Genomic DNA, 18,847 nt, shown 5'->3' with positions numbered 1-18,847 from the left:
CTTCGATGTGGTTGGAACTTGGAACAGTTTTGCAGCAATAGCATCAAACCATGAGACCACACATAACCTCTGCTAAATTCCACAGCACAGAGCTAGATTCAAGAGTACTTGAGTAAGATCTAGGTTGGGAATTTTATTTCAGAGGAAAAAGCGATAGATTTCACTATTATATGAATGAAATAATTTTATTAATCTAATAGTAAAATCCTAGAGGATTCGGATTCAAATTACAATGATAATATCCCTTTTGCAATTGAAATCTAAAGAAAGAAAGACTCCAAGTTTCCTTTTTCCTTTTATTTTTTTGGTCCACAGCGAGCCAAACTTGAAATCCACCGAATTATGATATTATATGCAACATAAACATCACCACCAACCCTTTTTTGTTTGGTGGAAAATAAAAAAAAAAAACCACTAAGCTCGTCCTTCCATTTGAGTGATGGAATTCTTGGAGTCCTTTTTATTAGTCAACTTAAGAACCTTTGACCAAAACCCATCTTTTTTCTTCCTTCCCCATCTTTCTCCACTCCCATGATCCCTCTCTCTAACTCTTCCTCTCGTGGCAAAAGCAAGCGATCTACTCTTCTTCAAATTCAACCCATAATTGAAACTTACCATGCAAGAAACCGAATCCCCCGCCGCATGGGAAGCGTTTCGCCGGAACTTGACCCCACGGTTACCCGCTAAAACCTTATTCGAGGATGCACAGACACTGACACCAACACCAGAAGAAAATTGTTGAGGAGAAGTAGGAGAAGAAGGAGGAGAAGGATAAAAATAAGTAGGGTCAATAAAATTGTTGGCTTTATGGTTGTTGGTATAAAGTTGTGAGAGTTTGTCCCTTAAACATGAAGAGCACACACCGGGTAGTCTCTTATCATTTGGATGATCCTTACACCCGGATCCACACTCTGACAACTTCATTTGATTTCTTCTTCTTCTTGTTTCAACAACTCTTGCACACACACGCTTGTGCATTGTTATCTTAGTGGTTTTTAAATTTATAGAGATTCAATGGTCAAAGATGTAATAATGCATAGGAATGTGCAAGTGTAACACACAAGCACACGTGTACATTGGAAGGTTCCTATTGGTTGCTTGATCTAAAATCACAACCCAAAAAAAAAAATCAACTAGAAAAATAAAGTTTTAATACTTACATTATTATTATTATAATAAATTTAATTTTTAATGAATTGATAATATAAAATTTTTTATATAATAATTTATTTTTATAATATTATTTATTAATATGTAATCTACTAAATTAGTCAAAATGTAACAGTGTTATAATTAAGAATAAGAATGGGATTATTGTGTTAAGACAGCGTTCAATGTAATCCATCTTCTAGATTTCATTTATTTCTTTATGGAAAGGAAGTGACATATGCATGTATATGCACAATCTCGATGAAGATTTATTAGTATTTATATCACAATTTCACGATCCATAATATTGCTACATGGTTATTATGTTTAAATATATTACCTATTTTATTTACTTTTTTATATGAATAGGGATTGTTTCCTTTTTTCAGTTATACGGTAGCAAGTGTTTTTCCTTTTTCTTTCATTTGTTAGCTAAAGTTACGTTTTCTTTTCTTTTTACTTTGACGCAATAGAATTTCGCGTTGAGCACTTTTAGAAATATGTGTATCACAAATCTTCACACAAGTCATGCTATTTATAAAACACTTTTTAACTACGTCTCTTATGAAAATTCTTAAAGAAATATATATATAGTACGTAGTAAAAGTATATATATAACTCATAGGAATTTTGAGGCAATTTTAGTTTACAACATCAAACAAATCTCAGGATGAATTAGCGTAGTTAACTCTTAAGTTGAATTTATTAAAGGGTTAGGTTAGATAACTAATAATTTTTTTAAATAACATAAATAATAAATTTTAAAATTGGTTCAATTCAAGTAAAACACACTATACTATCAAATTATCTATCTAAATCTTAATATTAAAATAATTATCTGTACATCTAGTGAATTAAACATTCAATATATTCATTGTTCACATTGTTTAATATTTTTATTGTCTATCGATACTTTTTTTTATTAAATTTAAAAAAATTGCAGTGATCAAATTTTGTACGTTATTTGAGCACGATGGTATTTGACTCAACTCTTTGCTAACTTGATTGTTCTCCTTTCTCGTTTAGTTAATAAAATATTTATAAAAAATATTATTCTTACACCAAAATCAGTTATCAATATATTTGTATATAAATACATATGTGATTTAATTTATTTTTAATATATATTTATATTTCAACATATATTTTATATTAATGATTGACTTCTGTAACTGATTTTAGTGTACACTTAGCATAGTCGAATATTCATATCATTGTTAGTTGATTCAAACAAAAAGTTAATAATGCAACTTGTTAAAAGAAATAAAAAAATCAATAAAGTGACAATTCAAGCTCACTAATTGATGTTTACATACATACTCTGATTAACGAATTTCTCAGGTTCTTGGACCGGGTCTTACCCCCCATAATCTTGAGTCTTATGAGCTTATTATATACTTATCTGAAAAATATAATAAAATCAAATAAGATTATTCATTATTGGTAGGTTGAATATGTGGGCACAAGATTAGATGGAAAATATAATTTTTTGAAATTTGAAAATGGATCACGAGGCGACGGCAGCCTAATATTAATTAATAATTAATTTACAACATCAGCATGTGATAAGATATGATAAGTATATATTATATGGCGATATTGGTCCACGGACTATACATATATTCAATTTAAAACAATCCTTGATTGGCATATACATTCAAAATTTGTATTTAGTATTCTAATGTGAATAGGTTTTTAAAACTCGTTAAAAACATGGTTTTTCCATGATGGTATAATTTTATTTAAATATTTTTCAATAGCGATGTTTTAACGTAATTTCGAGTTTTACTAAATAGGTCATAAGAGCTGTTATATAATCAAAGAAGAGCTTTTGAAGCCAAAAAAAAAAAAATAGTTACCATATGGGGAATATATATCTTGGTATTAAAAAAATGAATTCCTTATCAAATTCAAGAGTATTGGTATATTTTAATTATTTTTGTACCAAAAAATTTACATTTTCCGCTTATTTAAATTATCAATTTTGAAATAATTTTAAAAATTTATAAAACTTGTGATAAAATTACAGTAATTGGATACAAAAAGCGAAGTACCGGTATTTTTATAACATGAAAGAATATTTCAACTTGAAATCACTTTTAAATAAAAACTAAATATTTTTAATTCATTAATGAGTTGTTTTACATAAGTACATGGACAAAACATACATAATGCTACTTGTGTTGTTAAAGTAGTCGAGAAAAATAGCAAATATTGAGTTGGTATTTGGTGAGAATGCATAGAATATAATTGAATGATCAGAATCCTCAAAGGACAAAATATGTTGGAAAAGAAAAGCAATATGTGTGTATGTGTGTGTGTCTCACACGAAACTGAAAACCAACGTGTGGTGTGTTGCCTAACCCTATCGTTTTAATTTGCTGGTGGGGTCAATAAATGAATAATTAATTAATTATTCATGCACCAATGGTTTTGGTTTGCAATTGCATGGAAAAGTTTGAAGTTTCACATGCTAATGTTCTCTCAAATGAGGACGGGACCATATTACATAAAACGGCGCGCAATGGTCCTCGTTTTGATACAATTTCCAATTGGAATTTGAGAATACATAGGAAGGAACTCCGTGTGTATTACGAAATTGGTTTTAGTAGAAGACAATAAAAATTAGTTAGTTAATAAAAAATAAGCAGTCATTCATATAAAATATAAATTAAAATATTATGGAAAAAAATGAGAGAACGAGTGAGAGAAAGAGCGAGAGATAGGATGAGAAACACAGAGTGAGTTAGAATTAGAGAACATGTAAAAAATTTTAGGATTTGAAATCGAGAAGAGTATCAACGGTTGAAAATAAGTCTTTCTTTATCTTTGTTGATAATCCCTCTCAAAATATTTTGAAAAATGAATTATTTCATCTGTTCAATTGGACTGGATCGGACGCATTAACAACATCTATATTATCACGAAAATAAAAAGATGGTAATATGTATGTTTTTGCATTCATCCGATATACAACGAAAGGTGGTGCTCTGAAAGCTATAGCAGAAATGAATCGTATGAGGTTGAGAAGAAATGTTGTGTACGTGGGAGAAACAAAGTATAGAAAGACAACTGAGACAAAGATTCAAAAGACAGCTCAGGAAGGAGGTGATAGTTGGAACAAGATAAATTCTCAATCTCAGAGAGAAGATAACCAAAGGCAGGTAGAGAAATTAACAAGGCACCAAAAAAAAACCAGACCCGCATGGAAATGGGTGGGCGAAGAAAGTGAAAGTATCGGTGTGGTTAAAGAGAATTTGGACTGGCTACAGAGAAGTCTGGTCGGCGGTACAACGAAGGCAATAATTTTAGTTCCTTGAAAGAGATGATTGGAAAAAACTCGCCTCAAGTTGTCCAACTATGGGAACTGGGAGCGTATAAAGTTCTTTTGACGTTTGATTCTGTATTGAATATAGAAAAAATATATACATTTAAAATGAATAGTCTCTTGTAATTCTTCCATAGTATATGGAGATGGGATGAGACGGAGTGATGTGAAACTCGAAGAGTGTGGTTAGAATGCTACGGAGTTCTGTTACATGTGCGTGGTCAACGGATACCTTTAGTATGTTAGGAGGTCAATGGGAGGAAAGTAGTCGGTTGTGATGAAGTGACAGAATCGTGCATGTCTTTTAGTGTTGGACGAGTACAAATTAATACTTGTATCATGAATATAATTAATGAATAGGTCCATATCACAGTAGGTATTAGTGGATTCAATGTGCTAGTGAAAGAAGTAGGACGGGAGGCTTTTGGATTGAATTGTTATGAAGAAGCTAATGAAAAAAATGACTGTAGCTGTGAACAACAAAGAACAGTTGCGGAAAAAAAGTGTGCCGGTACAAGTTTAAGGAGTGCACAGGCTATAAAACCGGCAGTTTTCAACTACCAGGCAATCGATATGGTGATGGGGGAGCTGAGAAAAGACGAAGAAGATAAGGGCATGTCGGTAATTCCTGAAATTATTTTGAATGAGTGGATTAATGATCATTCAAAACAAAATCAAGTAAAAACGGTAACATATCAACTAATTTATGAAGGAATTGAAGGGAGAGTGAATTGTGTGGGATGTAATTATATTAATTATGAAGCTGACTTTGAAAATAAAGTTACATGAATTTATGAAGGTAATTTTAATGGGCTGAAAAGGAGGGATAAAAGGAATAAAAAAAAGAAGATCTTTTGTAGACTTGGTGATAAGTCCAACAATTTAAGAATGTCCAAAAAAGGTAGGAAAGGATCCTTGGAACCAGTTTCCTCAAATAATCGGTTAGGTGATATTGGATTAGGAGTAGAACCCGGGTCAGACTTGATGGAAATGGATCACGGTTTCTACGATAGGGATGGGCACACCAGGAAAGGGTCTATGGCAAGTGTGCAGGAAGCTGTATTTGCGACACTTGCACTAGAGACCGGCGTGGAGGTGACCAAGGGAGATCAAATCGGTGTTGAAGGAGGAAAGTTAAAGGCTGACCATGGCAGAGGAGGCTCAACGTGGCAAGAGAGATGCACAATCCTGACGCAGCCTATGTTAGGTCGTGAGATGGAGGAGGAGTTGGTGGTGGAGAACCAAGCCGCTACTCTCCCAGTGGTGATATTGAATAGAGAGACTGGTGGGTTGGGTGTGTATGTTGATGATGAGGGTGCAGAAGACGTTAATGAAGGAACGGGTGATAGGGATTACATTGTGAATGATAGTGGCATGGGTTCCGGCACAAAGAGAACAACATTGACAAAAATAGAGGGGAGCTGTCAGAACATGATGAAAAAGTACCTAAGAAGAGAGTTATTAATGATGGTCGTTCGGACAAGAATGAAGGAAGTAAGGAAAACAGAAATAGTATATTGGAGGAACAGATGCTTGAAAATAGAAAAATTTGGGACTTCGCGTTGGAATCAAGTGCAATTTTATACAATGAAAAAGATGATATCATGGCTATTCTCCAAGCACAGAATGAACAAATTGCTCAAAAAAGAAGATTGGCAAAATAGAAAGAGAAAGCAAGACGATGCAGACCCAAAAATAAAAAAAAGGTGCGTGATAATTTATTAAAGTAATTTTGTTCTTGGAATGTTAAGGGATTGAGGGGTGATAAAAAATTGAGCATGGTCAAAAACCTCAAGAAAAAATTTAAATTGAATATGTTAGGCTTGTTTGAGGCTAAAAGGCAGGTAGCGATGAAGTTTGATGTAATAAGAATTTAGGGGAGTGATACTGTAGGATGGGAATATGTTGGGTCGGAGGGTGCTGCGGGTGGTTTGCTATTAATTTGGTATGAAATAATATTTAAAATGAGTCGCTGTCATAAAGGGGAACGTTGGTTGTGTCTTGAATAGGTCTTATTAAAAATAATTTCAATTGTGCTTTCTTTGGTGTATGGGGCTCATACAAGAGAAGAAAAATTTGCTGTGTAAGAAAAATTGAGTTATATTGCAGGATTATGTCAGTCTCTATGGGAGAATTCAATGAGATTGTGCAGGTGGAGGAGAGAAAGGATGCTGCCAGATTAACCGCGACTGCAGACGATTCAAAGAATTGGATACAAGAAGATATGCAACTAGTGGACTTTCGATTAGCGATCAAAAGTTTACATGGTTTACATGTCGATCTTGCAGTGGGATTGACAGAGTTTTAGTAAGCTTGGAGTGGTTGGAGATTAGGGATGGCAAAAATCCCCAGCGGGGCGGATATCCGCGGGGATTTACCCGTCACGGGGCGGATATGGGGACGATTTTGTACCCGCGGGGACGGGGGACGGGGCCCCGTATATTAAACGGGGCGGGGGCGGGGATAGAGGTCCCCGCCCCGTGGAGACCCGTTTAAACTCCGTTTATGTAAAAAGACTAGAATACCCCATTTGTGTGTACTATGATTTTGTTAAGCATTTGTTATAATTATTGAATTAAGTTAAATATAATTTATATGATTATAATTAAGCATTTGTTATCATTTTCATTATCTTTGTTTGCTTTTTCTATTATAATTACTGTGATTTGGATAAACATTTGTTATAATTATTCTAAAATTTTTATTATTTTACTGATTTTGAATTTTTGGTTAAGCATTTGAGTGCTATACATGTAATTCATAATATTGAAGTAGATATTGATGTAAGTAAAATACTAAATTATATACAATACACTATTTTTTAAATTTTTTTCTAATTTTTTTCAATTTTTATTATTTTTTTATAAAAATCCGCGGATATCCGCGGAGACCCGGGTCCCCGGCGGATATGGGGCCCCCGTTACCCGTCACGGGGATGGGGCGGGGACGGGGACGAATAATGGAGGCGGGGGCGGGGGGCGGGGGGCATGTCCCCGCCCCCATGGGGACCCGTTGCCATCCCTATTGGAGATGTTTCTACGAGTATAAAATTAGGAGTACAAAATCTGGAGTACACTATAGGAATGAGAAGCGCAAAAAATGGTTGATAAACTGCTTTTCAATTTTTTCTTTTGTTTTTTTTGGTGTTTTTGTTTTTGACTTTTCTATTTGCTTCTTGTTGTTCTTGCTTCACTTTTTGTGTTGATATCTCTTGTTCAAAAAAATAATAAATTAAAATACTAAACACATCTTGAATACGATCGAATACCTCTTTAAAAAAATTGTACTCACTCTTAATTGTCAATTGCAACTAAATTTATTCACAGTATTTATTCAAACAAATAGTCGACTTATTTAGAAAGATCGCACCTAATCTTTTTTATGTTACCAAGAATTATTACAAAGCCAAAAAAATAATTTTTAGTTGAGTTGAATGCCATGAAGATAGATTGTTATTTAAATAGTTTTAAGATTTACTAAAAAGACAATGAAAGATTGATTAACTGTAAACTTTTTTAAATCACCTAGGTTTGACTCCAAAAAGTAAAGCACCAAAAAATGGTTTCTTTTAAAAGAATGCATTACTTGCCTTTAATACTAAGATTGCAAAAGTTATAAACATCGATGAGCACTGTTTGTAGTATAAGGTGTGATTTTGACAACTCTCGAATTAGCAATGTTATGACTCACTTTTCTCATGGGAAAGCATGAATTTATGTTGACAAAAAAATCTAGATTTCGCAGCAAAGTCTAAAAGTGTTAGACTTGGCCATTGTTCTGATGAATTTTTTTCTAATGTCAACTTTAACATCTCATACTCTTATTGTTACCCATACAATCTTTCACCCAAAATGCGTATGAAAAATCCTTAATTCTTTTTAATATGTTATCCCTGGTGCTAAAAATTCAAAGGATAAAATATATGTATTTCTTCAGTCTCTAATTGATAAGTTGAATAATTTTTGGTGTCCCGATGTTTTGACTTATAATGTAACCACTAAAACAAATTTCATGATAAGAGCCGCTTTAATGTGAATGATAAATGATCTTCTTGCATATGGAATATTCTGGTTATATGACACAAGTGAGGTTAGCATATCCTATACGTATGGAAGATTCTAAAGCATTTTAACTAGATATGGTAAAATGAAGTATTGGTTTGATTATCACAGAAGATTTTTACTTGAGGATAACTCCTATAGATGTAACAAAATTGCGTTTAGGAAGAATTGCAAGGAACGTGAAAAACTTCCAATTAGGTTAACCGGTGAGCAACTGTGGGCAATAGTTCGTGATTTTTCTAGAGTAGTTGATATAGGTTGTCTAATATAATTTTTGGGATATGAAAATAAAAATAATTAGACCAACAGAAGTATCTTTTAGAGCCTACCTTATTGGAAGAACTTCCTAGTTTGCCATTGCCTCAATGTAATACTTGTTAGGAAGAATGTACCTGATAATGTCATTCACACGATTATGAATAGTGATCGGACAAAGGATGACAAAAAAGCTAGGTTAGACTTGGCCGAGTTTTGTAGGAGACCTGATTTGAATATAGTATTCTAGTATCTCTAGGGGATGGACAGTGGACAAAGCCAAAAGCAAGTTATATGTTATTAGTAGAACAAAGATAAAATGTGTCAGTGGTTGTAAGAACTAAGGATGCTTGACGATTATGTTTCTAATCTAAGTAGGATTGCGCTAATGTGGCCAAAGGAAGGCTCCATGGCATGAAAAGCCATGATTATTAGGTGTTTATGGAATGAATACTTCCAGTGGCTTTGAGAGAATCGGCTAGATATGTCTAGTAGCTATTGACTGAATTGAGCCAGTATTTTAGAAATTTTTATTCACCAACTCTAGATGTAGAGGACTTACTTATCATTTATAAGTTAGAGAGAATATTTTTGCCTAGATTTTCTAATGTCATGAAACATTTGCCGATTCACTTGACATATGAGGAATAAGTACGTGGTCCTATGTAATATAAGTGGATGTCTTTGTTTGGATATCAAATAGGTGTTTAGAAGAGAACGATTAAGAAAAGGGACAAAATGAAGGGGTCAGCATGTGAGACATATCTCTCAAAAGAAACAACTCATTCCTGTTTATATTACTTTGAATTGCATGTCAATCATTTTGTACAAGAGTTGATCGCAATGGCGATAGTGGTGAGAGTTCTACATTAAAGCCAACATTATCTATCCTCAATCATTTGATGTTCTTGGGAGAACTAAAAAAAAAGAGGTGATTAACTTTTTTAAAATTAACTGCAGCTCCCCTTCACATTCTTTTTAATTGCAATGAAGTCGATTAAATTAGAAGATAATCTAAATAATTTGTTAGTTTCTTTATTAGTAGCAATTATACATATAATTACATACATTAATTGCTTGGATTACTTAACAAAATGTATGAGATAATTTTCGTTGGAAAAAGCATGGAACAATTTTCAGTGTGATTTTAGTCCTATGTATGATTTGATTCATTACTTAATAAATGTTCTAATAAAAACTCTTGTTAACTTAATCAGTAGCAAGTATATAATCAAGATGATAGATTCATGATCTGAACAACAATAAAACATGTCCACACCTTATTAATTTAGTTAGAGTCCGAACAAGACTTGTACAAGCTGGATCATGATGAAGATGAACATGATGATATTTCACATACCTGAACATGTTCAAAGAAGGATAACAATAATATTGGTTTCACTTAAGGGTAATGATGGTTAAGGAAACATGAATGGTTTAGACTTTTGAAGGAGAATTTGAAAATAAAGTATCTGGACTTGCCAATCAAATATGCGGTAGCGTATGTTTTTATGAATGGTATGACCCTACATGCTCTAATGGCACACGCACAAACAGAAATCATAAGATCATTAAAGTTAATTATAGTAGGGGTATGAAAGATATGATCCACTTATTCTATCTCAAAATACATGTCAAGTATATTACATATAATATCCTAGGAGGTCTAAATTTAATTGGAATATTAAAAAAGCCACAAGGTATGATTGGGACTCAAGAAAAAGATGATATATTGTTCTACAATCAAGATGTAAGCCCCTGCTAGATTCATAGTCAAAAGGTCTAGTATTTCCAACATGAGAAGTTAATTTAATCGAACTCCTATTATAGCAACTCAACAATAACGCTGAAGATGATAAAGAGTCTAATAAAATAGATGCTAACACATCTAGTCATGATATATGTCTGATGACTCTAAGTAAAAGTAACTTTATTATTATATACTTTATCAATCGAAATTCTTACTTATTTAATTGAATGTTATATTATGATATTAGTATTATATAACCTCACAATATTTTGCATATTAGGTTACGATGCGAGAAAGATAACGCTAAAAAACGAAGTTATGAGCGGGATGTGTGGATTGACTGCGGGTGGTCGAAGGAGCAGTCACAAATTTTATTTTTATTGTGACACATATTTTTGACATTATTTATAATTTGTACTATTAGGATGTTACTTTTTATTATTTGAATATGATTTGTGAATAAATTTAAATGTTTATTGTTATTAATTTCAGTTAGCATGTTTTAAAATTAAAATTAAAAGAATTCGTTTTTACCAACGGTCTTGGCATCGGTAATATTTATATATTTAATAATATTATTTTATTAATGACACAAATATTAATAAAAGAAGTAAAAATAATATGTAAAGGAGCAATATTACAAACAGCTATAATACATTGGTACAAATTAATTAGTTTTATCAATGCATTGAGGTCAATTGTAAAAGTGGATCGAAAATTACTAACAAAGACTTGTTCGATAGATATTTACACATTGTTTGGATTGGGAGAATTTGAAAAGAAAGAAAATGGGAGAAGATAAAATGAATGAAAAAGTGAATTTTTTATTGTTTGGACGAGAAGAGATAATGGAGTGGAAAGACAAAAAAAATGTGGGGCTCACTAAAATATTTTCACCTCAAAGATGAGATGAAAATGGAGAAAAATGTGACAAACATTAATAAAATTACATATTTACCCTTTATATTAATAAATTATAATTTATATATGTTGAGTTAAGAAATTAACTAAATTAATTAGTAATGACAAATATTGTTTTATTATGCAAAAAAAATAATTAAATGTTGATTATTTATAATTATATTTTGCTGATTATTTGAGGTTAAATGTTGCAGGTAAAAATGAATTGTTGTAACAGCCTAATATAAAAGCAAGCAGCCCAAGTGGTTGAAAAACTAGAATCAAGGTTGGTGGGCTAAAATATAAAGAGAAGCCCAAAGAAAATCAAAACAAGAGATCAGGCGGGCCAAGCAAACCAAGACCCGATTCAAGTCCGATTTGACTTCAGCAAATCCCTCCATTTTGCTTCTAAAGTAACGTTCTTTTTTTCTCTGTCTCAGTCAAATCACAGAAGTAAGAGAAAGTACTTAGTTCCTAAGCTATTCACAGAAGAAGGAAGAAAGAGAAGGATAGGCAAGAAAGGGTAAGGTCTAATCAACCATTTCAAACCACATCAAGGAAAGATCAGAAGCTAAAAGGTAACCCATTTTCTTATGCATGCATCATATGTTCTTCTCCTCTTCCCAACTCTCTGCTCAGTCCGAAATGGAATACAAAGGAAAGTTGATTTCTGTTTTTCACTGCTGTGTATCTACGGTCACAAGTGATTCTTGGAGACCAAGTAGTTTTTCAATGGCCAAGATATGGGTTTACCATTGAAGATATCTGCTTTCTGCTTACCTATGGTTTTCGGTCAGCAAGAGAAGGTCAAAGCAAAGTTTCTATTCTGAGGATTAATGGGAAAAAGTGAGATGGTGGGTTGGCGAAGCACACTGCTCAAGAAGTTGACCTAGGAAGAAGAACCTAGCAACATGCAAGGAGATAAAAGAAGATTTCTGTTCATTCAGAAGCTAAGGAGAGAAAACAGAGTTTGGTGAGTTGTGTTCTATGAAGAGTTCCCTAAAGAAGTTCCTCTACTTGGATAATGCTTTCTTTCAAAGAAGCATTCGGTCAATATTGAAGAGCTAAATCAGAGGCTTGCAAATCTGGTTTATCACATAGCAAAGAGGCTGTTGATGAAGTCAATCTCCTTCATGTTTTACAGATTGTAATTTACTTTTCAATGTTTATCTTTCTGTAATTTCTTGAGTGAAAAGACATAATGAGAGAGCTCAAGTAAAAGCCAAGAGTGGAAATAGGCTGAGTGATACACTTGAGAGAAAAGTCTAGAGTTATTTTCAGATTTCTTTAGGTAAGTTTGTGTCTCGTATCAAGCACTAGTGAGGTACCCCTTTCTTAGTTGGGTGAGCACTAAGAGTGAAGAATTAGGTATTAGCATAGCCAATGTCAAGTTAGGTTAGAATTTGAGTGTCAATCCTGTGGAATTGGTGTATGTAATACTTTTAACTATAGTGGAAATCCCTCCATTGTTGCGGAGGAGACTGGACGTAGGTTGCATAGCACAAGGCAACCGAACCAAGATACATGCTGGTGTTAGCTTCTCTCTTCTCTGCTATGTTCTGTTTTCTGATATTCATGAGACAAAAAAATAAATTATCTCATAAATTTTTCGCTGCTGAATTCAAACAGAATCAGAATTAAAAGTTTATTTTAAAGGGTCATTTCAGTAACTTAAAAGAAAGGCATAGATTCAACTCCCATTCTTTGAGCCTACCACAACCTTCAACATATAATATAGATAAGGATATTAATATAATTTTATATTATTATGATTTTCTTTCTTCTCACTTTTCTTTTCATCTAAATAAAAAAAATTTCTCTCTATTTTTTTTTTTCATCTATTTTCTCTTCATGTATACAACACACAGATAACTCCACTTTTTCTTTTATTTTCACTCCTCTCATTTTCTTTCCTCTTATTTTCTTTTTTTCCATTTTCTTTTTTATATCCAAAAAATATTTTACTGTCGTCATAACTGTCGATAAATTTGATTTATCTAACAGTGTCTATAATCTTCTTGTTTTTATTAATATTGATGAATTTAAGTGTAGTTCTCTTAAATACTTGAATTTCAATTTGTAGTAGCTACTTGTAAAGTGGTAATTAACAGAGGATAAGTTGATTATAATTGCAAAAGAATTATTTGATTAAAATTTATTATTTTACTATTGATTATAAAGATAAGGAACAATAATAAAATATCAAATTGTGCCTTTTAAGACATGTTAGTCATATGATATGAATCTTTAAAGTTGTAAATAAAATATATTTAATGTACGAAATGAAACTAAAATATTGTTTTTGGTGTCTAAATAAAATTAAAATAAATAAAACATTAGTATTGAAATATTTTTAAAATGTTAAAGACAAAAGAGATAATTTATGCTATTGCTTATAATCATGTTAAAGCCAAAGTGCTTTGAGGTTTGATTTAAGTGGTATATTATATATTGAAAGATGTTAGCTGACTATCAAAATTTATTTTTGGTCATCAGTTAGTTATTAATATTTAAAAATAGAGGAAATTTCATTCCTATATCCTAAGAGATGCTAAAATGATACCCCTCTTTTATCTATTTATAAAATATACATTCCACTCTCTAATAACTTTTAAAAAATTTCTTCTTTAATCTATTTTAAATTTTTTGTGTTAACTAATATTAATTTTATCTATTTTTCAAAAAAAAAAATAAATTATTTTTTACAAAAATGCTCTTTAACAAAACAAATTTATTTCTTTTGTCATTAAATTTTACTTATCAAAATATCTTTTAATAAATTATATTTTTACTAAAATATTTTTAAAAAAATAATTTAATTACTAAATATTTTTAAAAATATTTTGACAAAAACATAATTTAATTAATAACAAATAATTTATTAAAGGATATTTTGATAAGCAAAATTTGATGACAAAAAAATAAAATTTTTGTTAAAAGGTATTTCTATAAAAAAATTTATTTTTTTTTGAAAAATAGATAAAGTTAACAATAGTTAACACAAAAAAAAATTTAAAATGGATTAAAGAGGAAATTTTTTAAAAGTTATAAAGAAATGAAATGTACATTTTACAAATAGAGAAGAGAAGAATGTCATTTTAGCATCTTTTAGAAGAGGAGAGTGAAATTTTCTCTTAAAAATATGAAATAAAATATGTTGTTCGATTACTAAACTAAAGAAACTACAACAATGAAATTAGGTTGATAATTAAGTAATGACAAAAAAAAATAAACTTTAATAGTCCTCTAACATTTTTTTTATATGCCTCCCAAACAACTGCATTCGAGTTCAAATTTCACTTGTGGAGAGAGAAAATCATGTAATGTAGTATAGTGTGTGTGGGCTGATTTTTTTTTTGTTGGAACAAATTATATGATGTGCTCCAATATTTTAGTGCATGTGAATTTTACTCTTGTATGGAATAATTTTTTACATTTTAAAAGACACCGACATTTTGAATGTAAAAATAACTTTTAAATTTGTTAAATACAAAACAGCAATACCATTTTCATTTAAAAAATAAAAAATATATATTTTTCACAAAACGGCAAAGCATGGGGTAATTTTTTTAAATTGAGAATAGGAAAGCGTCATTGACATTTTGATGTTTTTTATTTTTTTAATTAAAAAAGATTGAAAACAATAGTGACATTTTGTATATTTCCACAACAATATTAAATACAATATTTTAGACATGTTGATGGATTACACCAAGGATAATTTTCTAGTGTTGACACTAATTATACTTTTAAGGTGTGTCATAATGAGAAGGTGACGTGTGGAAGGTAGCTTAGTACGTATAGTTAGGTGTTGGTTAAGGATAGGTGGATTTTGGGCATTTTTTTTTATGAGCTCGATGATGATATTTATTGTTTTGCAATGCAAAATAGATATGATTAGAGGTCGAGAAGGCAAAAAAATATTTTTTAAAAATAATAAAACATAAAAAATATTGAGCATTTATTTTTTTATCATTACTACTTAAGTGTATTTTTGGGCTAAAGTTTGGAGTAGTAATGATCTAACAGGTGAGAGAAAAAAAATTTAAAAAAATTATTCTTCATAATAAGAGTAGATTTACGGTTAGCTGATTCTTTCTCATATAAATAGAATGTTCTTAGTACCGCTAGTTAATGAGTTTGCGGATTATAATAGCTAATATGCTGATTAAAAGTGGGTGCTATGTGTATTTTGCTAAATTTTATGTTGTAATTAGATTATATTTGATGTTAATAAAGTATTATGTATTGTAATTTATATGCCAATTATCTAACGTCATAAAAAGTCATATGAAAGTAGATTGCGGTAAAATTTTTTTTTTTTGGAAATTAAGTTTAAAAATGTAAAATTAAAATGTACCACTTAAGGTCCAATGAATTTAAAAATACTTTGTTAACAAATATTAAGGTTGAAATATGTTAAATCTCCCTTAACTTTGTTAACAAATTAATTAAAAAAAGATTGGTTAAGCACAAGTATTAGCAAATGGTGGTAGAAAAAATTTTAAAGACATTAGGATTTAAAATTTAAATTGAAGTAATAGAGATACAATGAAATAAATATTTTGAGAATAGGATTGAAAATATTTAAATTTTGTAAGGATAGTTAATAAATAAATTAAAAAAAATGGTTAAGCATGACCCACTTACCAGCAGTTTCCTTCTAAGCGTCACCTTCTCAGTATGACACACCTTAAAAGCATATCATGCTGATAAAAAAAATTCGTGTGGGGTGTCTTGTATTGTAAAAGACAAAAAAAAGATTCTTCAAACCTTTGTAACATATAAGGTAAAGTTTTTTAAAATAAATAGTCATTTTTTGGCACCCAAAAAATTCTGATTTTGATAAAATGAACCATCAAATATATATTTTGTTTGATAAAGTGATTCCAACGTATAATTAATAGTTAATTTATCTAATCAATCATTAAATTTTTATAAAATTACTGTATTGCCGTCATTTTTTGTTATAAAATTACAAATATATTCTTCTTTTTTCCTTTTCTTCAGCATCACACTATTTCGTAACTTCCACCATCACTGTACTCTTGTCCTTATCAACAATGACAACCCACAAATTAACTATCACCAGTTCACTACAAAAGATTAATAGTTACTAATTCAATATGATATTTTAAAGCAGAGGATTAATATTCACTAACCCGCATCATCATTTTTCGATGGCTCTTTTGTTCAATCCATCATTGGTGTCAAGGTACATTTTTTACCTTTCTCTTATAACCCCTTTTAAGAATTTTTTTGGGTCTCTCTTAAAATTTCAAATGCCTCTTTCATTTTTTTGGGTTATAAAAAATGAAAGTCGGAGTGTACTATGTTCCCATTTATGAACTTGCCAATTCATAGTTGTTGCTATCGATATGTTTTGATCATTTGGTTATTAGGAAAAAAATCATATTTATTTTGATGGCGGCAGATGAAGTGCAAGTCCTCTTGTAATGGTTGTGGTTGGCCATAGAAAAAGAAGAGTAGATCATAGCAGGACGGTGGAAAAAACAAAATTTGACAACAAAAATTCAAATTGGGACAAATACTGTGCTTAAGGTGTTTGGAGGATGTGTATAAAATATTGAAAGTTGAAAATATATCATCACAAAAAAATAAGAGAGTTTCGCTATATGAATTATTAATGAGAACTACTGCAATGGAAATATAAGACAAATTAGTAATTTTATAAAAAGTTAACAATTGGCTTAATTTTAAAGCCACTTTGTCATACCAAACATATACTTAAGGGTTTATTTTGTCAAAAAAGTAAGTTAAAATTTGTTTTGTCAAAATCACAATTTTTCAGCTGCTAAAATAGTTATTTATTTATTCTTTAAATGTGTAAAATCGATGTAAACCCTCTGGACATAATATCACTCTGCACTTCATGGAAAAGTTCGGAAGTTAGTGGAGTCCTATCAATGGGCCTTTTAACCCTACTTATTATGTATATTAGGCCTTATCTTAATGTTCCTACCACCAAAGAGGTGCATTCTTTGTGGGCTCAACTTATATAAGGCTGGGCACTTCTTACTTCAGAAAATCCAATATTCCTATGTGGTGGTTGGAGGCTTGGTTGAGTGGCATAACATATGTCTCTTTAACAACCATATTGGGATTCAAATTCTGTCGGAAAAAAATAAATTTTTAAATAAACTCATGTAGTGTGTGAGTGTATTGTATAGATGTATAATACATGAGTAATATTTAAAATTAGGGGGTCTAATCTATTTAACCCAAATAAAAATTTGGATGTATAATACATGAGTAATATTTAAAATTAGGGGCGGTCTAATCTATTTAACCCAAAAAAAAAATTTTTATGTGAATATATATATATATATATATATATATATATATATATATATATATATATATGACAAATGGAGACCGTATGTTAAAACACTAACAAAAATAAAAAAATAAAAACTAAAAGAACTAACAATTCTTATGTTTTCTTTTACTGCTTTGTTTCTTTTTTTTTTCTTTTTTACTTTGGGTTTCTATTTTTAACACTCAAAATGACGCTCCAAATAATATTCTCCATTTGAAAATATTTAGAATGTAGAGTAAACTATCATTTTTAATAATATAAACTTAAGAGTTTAATTTTAAGGGAAAAAGATATATAGATCCTGATTTTTTAAACTTTTGATAAATATATTTCTGACAAAATTTAAATACAAAAAAGTTCATGACTTTAACAAACGGAGGACAATTTAGTCCTTCCGTCTATTTTCCTCTCATACACCAAACGGAACTGGCTGATGTGGCTAAAACGGTATCCAGGTGTCCGTTACGGTGCCACGCTAGAAGGAAAATAAAGTTCGAAGGACAAATAAGTCCTTGACGTCATTTTACAAATAAAGTTCGAAGGACAAATAGGTCCTTGAGAATTTTTTTTTCAAAATTAATAAACTCCTTTCCTAAATTCTCTCATCTACCTCTCTCCATTTTTATATTTCTCTCTACTATTTTTACTCTATATATAATTATATTTTATATTAGTAATTTGACAAATCAAAATATGTTATTTGATATTTTTTTACAATTAAAATATTTTAAATATAAAAGTATACACATTAAATTATTTTAAATTTTAGATAACGAATGTTAAAATTAATTATTAATAAGAAATTAGACTTTTTCATATAAAAATAATAACTAAAAATCTTATTATTTAATTTTTTATCTGCGGATATTTTGGTCTTCTTAGTCAGAAACTTTTGTCAACTTACGACTTTTTTGTAAAATTAGTTTGATTTTATAAATCTTTTGTGTCGTGCATAATTTATACTGTTAGAACAAAGTGAACTATAATTTAAAAAAAATTATTCTCATAATGTTATTATGGATAAAAATACTAGTTCTAATATAATACACGAATGCACTAATACT

This window comes from Arachis hypogaea, chromosome 10 (assembly GCF_003086295.3).
Source record: "Arachis hypogaea cultivar Tifrunner chromosome 10, arahy.Tifrunner.gnm2.J5K5, whole genome shotgun sequence".
NCBI classification, from domain to species: Eukaryota; Viridiplantae; Streptophyta; class Magnoliopsida; order Fabales; family Fabaceae; genus Arachis; species Arachis hypogaea.
The sequence above is the reverse complement of the archived record's forward strand: the minus strand, read 5'-3'. Positions refer to the sequence as shown.